This window comes from Schistocerca gregaria, unplaced genomic scaffold (assembly GCF_023897955.1).
Source record: "Schistocerca gregaria isolate iqSchGreg1 unplaced genomic scaffold, iqSchGreg1.2 ptg001059l, whole genome shotgun sequence".
Lineage (NCBI taxonomy): Eukaryota > Metazoa > Arthropoda > Insecta > Orthoptera > Acrididae > Schistocerca > Schistocerca gregaria.
The window spans coordinates 62,501-70,000 of record NW_026062405.1 but is presented as its reverse complement, the minus strand read 5'-3'; the positions used below and the strand labels follow the sequence as shown (position 1 = coordinate 70,000).

Sequence of the window (7,500 nt, the reverse complement as noted above, 5' to 3'; positions counted from 1 at the left end):
GTTGTCCCTTAACCTAACTCAAGTTGTCCCTTAACCTAACTCAAGTTGTCCCTTAACCTAACTCAAGTTGTCCCTTAACCTAACTCAAGTTGTCCCTTAACCTAACTCAAGTTGTCCCTTAACCTAACTCAAGTTGTCCCTTAACCTAACTCAATTTGCCCCTTAACCTAACTCAAGTTGCCCCTTAACCTAACTCAAGTTGTCCCTTAACCTAAGCCACGTTGTCCCTTAACCTAACCCACGTTGTCCCTTAACCTAACCCACGTTGTCCCTTAACCTAACCCACGTTGTCCCTTAACCTAACCCACGTTGTCCCTTAACCTAACCCACGTTGTCCCTTAACCTAACCCACGTTGTCCCTTAACCTAACCCACGTTGTCCCTTAACCTAACCCACGTTGTCCCTTAACCTAACCCACGTTGTCCCTTAACCTAACCCACGTTGTCCCTTAACCTAACCCACGTTGTCCCTTAACCTAACCCACGTTGTCCCTTAACCTAACCCACGTTGTCCCTTAACCTAACCCACGTTGTCCCTTAACCTAACCCACGTTGTCCCTTAACCTAACCCACGTTGTCCCTTAACCTAACCCACGTTGTCCCTTAACCTAACCCACGTTGTCCCTTAACCTAACCCACGTTGTCCCTTAACCTAACCCACGTTGTCCCTTAACCTAACCCACGTTGTCCCTTAACCTAACCCACGTTGTCCCTTAACCTAACCCACGTTGTCCCTTAACCTAACCCACGTTGTCCCTTAACCTAACCCACGTTGTCCCTTAACCTAACCCACGTTGTCCCTTAACCTAACCCACGTTGTCCCTTTGCCTAACATAGTTCACTGCTCGGAATCTCTGGTGTCGTTGTTATCCTCATGTAGATGTCTTGCGAGTGTTGCTTACTTTCCACATATTCCCGCTATCCACTGTCAATTGTACTGCAATAGGACTATATCGCCCCCCCCCCCCCTCCCTCTGTCCCTCTCTTTGTGTCTCTGTCCTCTCAAGCTGGTCGGTCTGGCGTTTGAGTGTTAAATGAGCCTCGCAGCTGTTCAGTTGCATTCAGATGTCGACGCCCTCAGTGTACGTCGTGGTATGGTCTGTGTCCATTGTCCGCTGATGTCGTACGCGTAACCCACACGCTGTACCGATCATCGGTCGTTACGTACAGAGTGAAGTAGTGTGATACGTGTGACCGTACGCTGGCTGTGCCCAACGGTGTCGAATCTCAATTTCCATATGTTGTGCTCGATGCTACTTGTCTCGTCTCCCAATAACAGCTAGGTTGCACTGTGGTACGCCGTAGAGGCGTGTGGGAGGAACGTACGAACGCATTGTATGTCACCCTGGGTCGCTGGGTGTGGTGGTGCGGTGAGTCAGGTCAGGTCAGGTCAGGTCAGGTCAGCGTGAGCCGTCTGATGTAGTGACGCGTGTATTCCGACTTTGTCGTATTGCCTCACACAAAGTGCTACCCTGGTGGACCGCGTTCCATATCTGGGACATGCCGCAGATGCCGGTTGACAGTGGATCGCGGAAGGGACATCGCATACGTGCGCGGGCCACCTTCCACGTGTTCTCTTCTGCACATGTCGCAGTGTGTATGTGGTCTGATGTAGCGTGTCGTGACACATGACATCCTGGCATGCAAGAATTGTTGAATTCGCAAATGTAGGTGGACATCTACGTTTACTGCCCAAGATACGCAAATGAACTGGAAATCCGTTGTTGAGCGGTTGTTCACGCTGGAGGTGAATCTGTAATGGCGACGATCGGTACAGCTATTAACCGGTTGTTTCAGCGGTACCCGCCACATCCACACACGTGACTAGGCCCATGTGGGTATGAAGCGATACGCGGCGGTGGCTTGGTGGGACTGTTCCCGGCCGGTGAAGGGGGGCCGCCCGGCGTGTTGGCCGCGCGCTGCGTGGGCGCACGCGCAACAGCCGGCTGGTGGGGGGCGCCGAGTGGCAGGAGCGCCAGCAGACGGGCCCGGCAGGCGGCGCAGCTACGCTGCGGCGCACCCTGCACGCGGCGCCTGGCGGCCAAAGTTGGTTCAGCCGAGCCCGGTGCGAAGCGCGGTGGACATCTGCAGTGTGCTGGTCTGATTGAGGACTGTGTGCGTTGAGGATGCGCCGCCGCCTGGCACTCGGCGCCGCGACGCCGTCTGCTGCTCGGTCGCCCCAGCGGTTCTCGCAGGTGGTTTGTATCGCAGTTGTGCGGACGTGTTGGCGCGTGCGCTGTGCTGGGAGAGTTCGCTTCTGCACCCAAGTGGGGCTTTGCCCTTGTGTGGCGCTGGCGTTGGAGCTGCCGGTCACCATAGGTGGCGCGTGTTGTCTCCCGCCGGCAATGCCACGACAGCACGCTCCCGGGCCTCTGTCGGCAGCGGCAAGCTCAGTTGGGAGCAAGGGTGTTTGCACTAAAACCGTCTACTCGCCTAACTCCGGGTGATTGCGCCTCTCTCGAAACCGACCAAGTACCTAGGACGGCGCTGCGCGCCGCCGGGACCTGAGAGGGTTTCGAGGTGTTTCGTGCAGGGGAGCTCGGCCTCCTCCTGTTTGCAGAATAATTGAGCGGACGCTTGCGTGTTCGCGCGGGCCCCCGGGACACACTCCCGGGCGGCCGGCTGCTCAGCTCTAGTTGACGCAGCTCCCTGGTTGATCCTGCCAGTAGTCATATGCTTGTCTCAAAGATTAAGCCATGCATGTCTCAGTACAAGCCGCATTAAGGTGAAACCGCGAATGGCTCATTAAATCAGTTATGGTTCCTTAGATCGTACCCACGTTACTTGGATAACTGTGGTAATTCTAGAGCTAATACATGCAAACAGAGTCCCGACCAGAGATGGAAGGGACGCTTTTATTAGATCAAAACCAATCGGATTGGCTTGTCTGGTCCGTTTGCCTTGGTGACTCTGAATAACTTTGGGCTGATCGCACGGTCCTCGTACCGGCGACGCATCTTTCAAATGTCTGCCTTATCAACTGTCGATGGTAGGTTCTGCGCCTACCATGGTTGTAACGGGTAACGGGGAATCAGGGTTCGATTCCGGAGAGGGAGCCTGAGAAACGGCTACCACATCCAAGGAAGGCAGCAGGCGCGCAAATTACCCACTCCCGGCACGGGGAGGTAGTGACGAAAAATAACGATACGGGACTCATCCGAGGCCCCGTAATCGGAATGAGTACACTTTAAATCCTTTAACGAGTATCTATTGGAGGGCAAGTCTGGTGCCAGCAGCCGCGGTAATTCCAGCTCCAATAGCGTATATTAAAGTTGTTGCGGTTAAAAAGCTCGTAGTTGGATTTGTGTCCCACGCTGTTGGTTCACCGCCCGTCGGTGTTTAACTGGCATGTATCGTGGGACGTCCTGCCGGTGGGGCGAGCCGAAGGGGTGCTTTCGCGTCCCGAGGCGGACCCCGTTTAAATCCTACCAGGGTGCTCTTTGTTGAGTGTCTCGGTGGGCCGGCACGTTTACTTTGAACAAATTAGAGTGCTTAAAGCAGGCAAGCCCGCCTGAATACTGTGTGCATGGAATAATGGAATAGGACCTCGGTTCTATTTTGTTGGTTTTCGGAACCCGAGGTAATGATTAATAGGGACAGGCGGGGGCATTCGTATTGCGACGTTAGAGGTGAAATTCTTGGATCGTCGCAAGACGAACAGAAGCGAAAGCATTTGCCAAGTATGTTTTCATTAATCAAGAACGAAAGTTAGAGGTTCGAAGGCGATCAGATACCGCCCTAGTTCTAACCATAAACGATGCCAGCCAGCGATCCGCCGCAGTTCCTCCGATGACTCGGCGGGCAGCCTCCGGGAAACCAAAGCTTTTGGGTTCCGGGGGAAGTATGGTTGCAAAGCTGAAACTTAAAGGAATTGACGGAAGGGCACCACCAGGAGTGGAGCCTGCGGCTTAATTTGACTCAACACGGGAAACCTCACCAGGCCCGGACACCGGAAGGATTGACAGATTGATAGCTCTTTCTTGATTCGGTGGGTGGTGGTGCATGGCCGTTCTTAGTTGGTGGAGCGATTTGTCTGGTTAATTCCGATAACGAACGAGACTCTAGCCTGCTAACTAGTCGCGTGACATCCTTCGTGCTGTCAGCGATTACTTTTCTTCTTAGAGGGACAGGCGGCTTCTAGCCGCACGAGATTGAGCAATAACAGGTCTGTGATGCCCTTAGATGTTCTGGGCCGCACGCGCGCTACACTGAAGGAATCAGCGTGTCTTCCTAGGCCGAAAGGTCGGGGTAACCCGCTGAACCTCCTTCGTGCTAGGGATTGGGGCTTGCAATTGTTCCCCATGAACGAGGAATTCCCAGTAAGCGCGAGTCATAAGCTCGCGTTGATTACGTCCCTGCCCTTTGTACACACCGCCCGTCGCTACTACCGATTGAATGATTTAGTGAGGTCTTCGGACTGGTACGCGGCATCGACTCTGTCGTTGCCGATGCTACCGGAAAGATGACCAAACTTGATCATTTAGAGGAAGTAAAAGTCGTAACAAGGTTTCCGTAGGTGAACCTGCGGAAGGATCATTACCGACTAGACTGCATGTCTTTCGATGTGCGTGTCGTGTCGCGCAACACGCTACCTGTACGGCAGTGGCCGTGCGCCGCGTGCGGAACCACGCGTGCCTCTCAAAACTAGCGGAAGTGTTGTTGTTGTGTGGTACGAGCGCTGAAGCTCTGGAGCGGCTGGCCTGCGGTACCTGGCGCCTGGCGCCGGTTTTGAATGACGTTCGCCCGAGTGCCTGTCCGCTCCGGTGTGGAGCCGTACGACGCCCATCGGCTGTGAGGCCGTTGGACACAAAAAAATAGTGGAACAGGGGCCGTCAGACGCCTCAGTCCCGCAAATGCTACTGTCTTGAAAGAGACAGTGGGAGACTGAAAAGGAAAAGATCACCCAGGACGGTGGATCACTCGGCTCGTGGGTCGATGAAGAACGCAGCAAATTGCGCGTCGACATGTGAACTGCAGGACACATGAACATCGACGTTTCGAACGCACATTGCGGTCCATGGATTCCGTTCCCGGGCCACGTCTGGCTGAGGGTCGGCTACGTATACTGAAGCGCGCGGCGTTTGTCCCGCTTCGGAGACGTGGGAGTGTCGTGGTCGCCTGTGTGGCCGGCCGCGTCTCCTTAAACGTGCGATGCGCGCCCGTCGCCTGGCGGTTCGCATACCGGTACTTTCTCGGTAGCGTGCACAGCCGGCTGGCGGTGTGGCGTGCGACACCTCGTACAACGACCTCAGAGCAGGCGAGACTACCCGCTGAATTTAAGCATATTACTAAGCGGAGGAAAAGAAACTAACAAGGATTCCCCCAGTAGCGGCGAGCGAACAGGGAAGAGTCCAGCACCGAACCCCGCAGGCTGCCGCCTGTCGTGGCATGTGGTGTTTGGGAGGGTCCACTACCCCGACGCCTCGCGCCGAGCCCAAGTCCAACTTGAATGAGGCCACGGCCCGTAGAGGGTGCCAGGCCCGTAGCGGCCGGTGCGAGCGTCGGCGGGACCTCTCCTTCGAGTCGGGTTGCTTGAGAGTGCAGCTCCAAGTGGGTGGTAAACTCCATCTGAGACTAAATATGACCACGAGACCGATAGCGAACAAGTACCGTGAGGGAAAGTTGAAAAGAACTTTGAAGAGAGAGTTCAAAAGTACGTGAAACCGTTCTGGGGTAAACGTGAGAAGTCCGAAAGGTCGAACGGGTGAGATTCACGCCCATCCGGCCACTGGCCCCCGCCCTCGGCAGATGGGGCCGGCCGCCCGCGCGGAGCAATCCGCGGCGGGGTCGTGTCCGGTTGCCTTTCCACTCGCCGCGGGGTGGGGCCGTTCCGGTGTGCGGTGGGCCGCACTTCTCCCCTAGTAGGACGTCGCGACCCGCTGGGTGCCGGCCTACGGCCCGGGTGCGCAGCCTGTCCTTCCGCGGGCCTCGGTTCGCGTCTGTTGGGCAGAGCCCCGGTGTCCTGGCTGGCTGCTCGGCGGTATATCTGGAGGAGTCGATTCGCCCCTTTGGGCGCTCGGGCTCCCGGCAAGCGCGCGCGGTTCTTCCCGGATGACGGACCTACCTGGCCCGGCCCCGGACCCGCGCCGCTGTTGGCTCGGGATGCTCTCGGGCGGAATAATCGCTCCCGTCAGCGGCGCTTCAGCTTTGGACAATTTCACGACCCGTCTTGAAACACGGACCAAGGAGTCTAACATGTGCGCGAGTCATTGGGCTGTACGAAACCTAAAGGCGTAATGAAAGTGAAGGTCTCGCCTTGCGCGGGCCGAGGGAGGATGGGGCTTCCCCGCCCTTCACGGGGCGGCGGCCTCCGCACTCCCGGGGCGTCTCGTCCTCATTGCGAGGTGAGGCGCACCTAGAGCGTACACGTTGGGACCCGAAAGATGGTGAACTATGCCTGGCCAGGACGAAGTCAGGGGAAACCCTGATGGAGGTCCGTAGCGATTCTGACGTGCAAATCGATCGTCGGAGCTGGGTATAGGGGCGAAAGACTAATCGAACCATCTAGTAGCTGGTTCCCTCCGAAGTTTCCCTCAGGATAGCTGGTGCTCGTACGAGTCTCATCCGGTAAAGCGAATGATTAGAGGCCTTGGGGCCGAAACGACCTCAACCTATTCTCAAACTTTAAATGGGTGAGATCTCCGGCTTGCTTGATATGCTGAAGCCGCGAGCAAACGACTCGGATCGGAGTGCCAAGTGGGCCACTTTTGGTAAGCAGAACTGGCGCTGTGGGATGAACCAAACGCCGAGTTAAGGCGCCCGAATCGACGCTCATGGGAAACCATGAAAGGCGTTGGTTGCTTAAGACAGCAGGACGGTGGCCATGGAAGTCGGAATCCGCTAAGGAGTGTGTAACAACTCACCTGCCGAAGCAACTAGCCCTGAAAATGGATGGCGCTGAAGCGTCGTGCCTATACTCGGCCGTCAGTCTGGCAGTCATGGCCGGTCCTCGCGGCCGGCCGCGAAGCCCTGACGAGTAGGAGGGTCGCGGCGGTGGGCGCAGAAGGGTCTGGGCGTGAGCCTGCCTGGAGCCGCCGTCGGTGCAGATCTTGGTGGTAGTAGCAAATACTCCAGCGAGGCCCTGGAGGGCTGACGCGGAGAAGGGTTTCGTGTGAACAGCCGTTGCACACGAGTCAGTCGATCCTAAGCCCTAGGAGAAATCCGATGTTGATGGGGGCCGTCATAGCATGATGCACTTTGTGCTGGCCCCCGTTGGGCGAAAGGGAATCCGGTTCCTATTCCGGAACCCGGCAGCGGAACCGATATAAGTCGGGCCCCTCTTTTAGAGATGCTCGTCGGGGTAACCCAAAAGGACCCGGAGACGCCGTCGGGAGATCGGGGAAGAGTTTTCTTTTCTGCATGAGCGTTCGAGTTCCCTGGAATCCTCTAGCAGGGAGATAGGGTTTGGAACGCGAAGAGCACCGCAGTTGCGGCGGTGTCCCGATCTTCCCCTCGGACCTTGAAAATCCGGGAGAGGGCCACGTGGAGGTGTCGCGCCGGT

At 56.6% G+C, this 7,500-nt stretch overlaps 2 non-coding genes and 1 pseudogene across 2 annotated transcripts; all 3 read left to right on the top strand.

The window, feature by feature from the left end:
* The first annotated feature begins 2,645 nt into the window (after positions 1-2,645).
* Positions 2,646-4,538, top strand: LOC126327814 (small subunit ribosomal RNA). The gene has a single exon (XR_007561495.1). It is a non-coding gene; the product is annotated as a small subunit ribosomal RNA (ribosomal RNA).
* Positions 4,539-4,899: 361 nt separating this feature from the next.
* LOC126327716 (5.8S ribosomal RNA) lies at positions 4,900-5,054 on the top strand. Its single transcript, XR_007561404.1, has one exon. It is a non-coding gene; the product is annotated as a 5.8S ribosomal RNA (ribosomal RNA).
* A 188-nt stretch (positions 5,055-5,242) lies between these two features.
* The window catches only part of LOC126327775 (large subunit ribosomal RNA), a 6,553-nt pseudogene continuing 4,295 nt past the window's right edge, over positions 5,243-7,500 (top strand).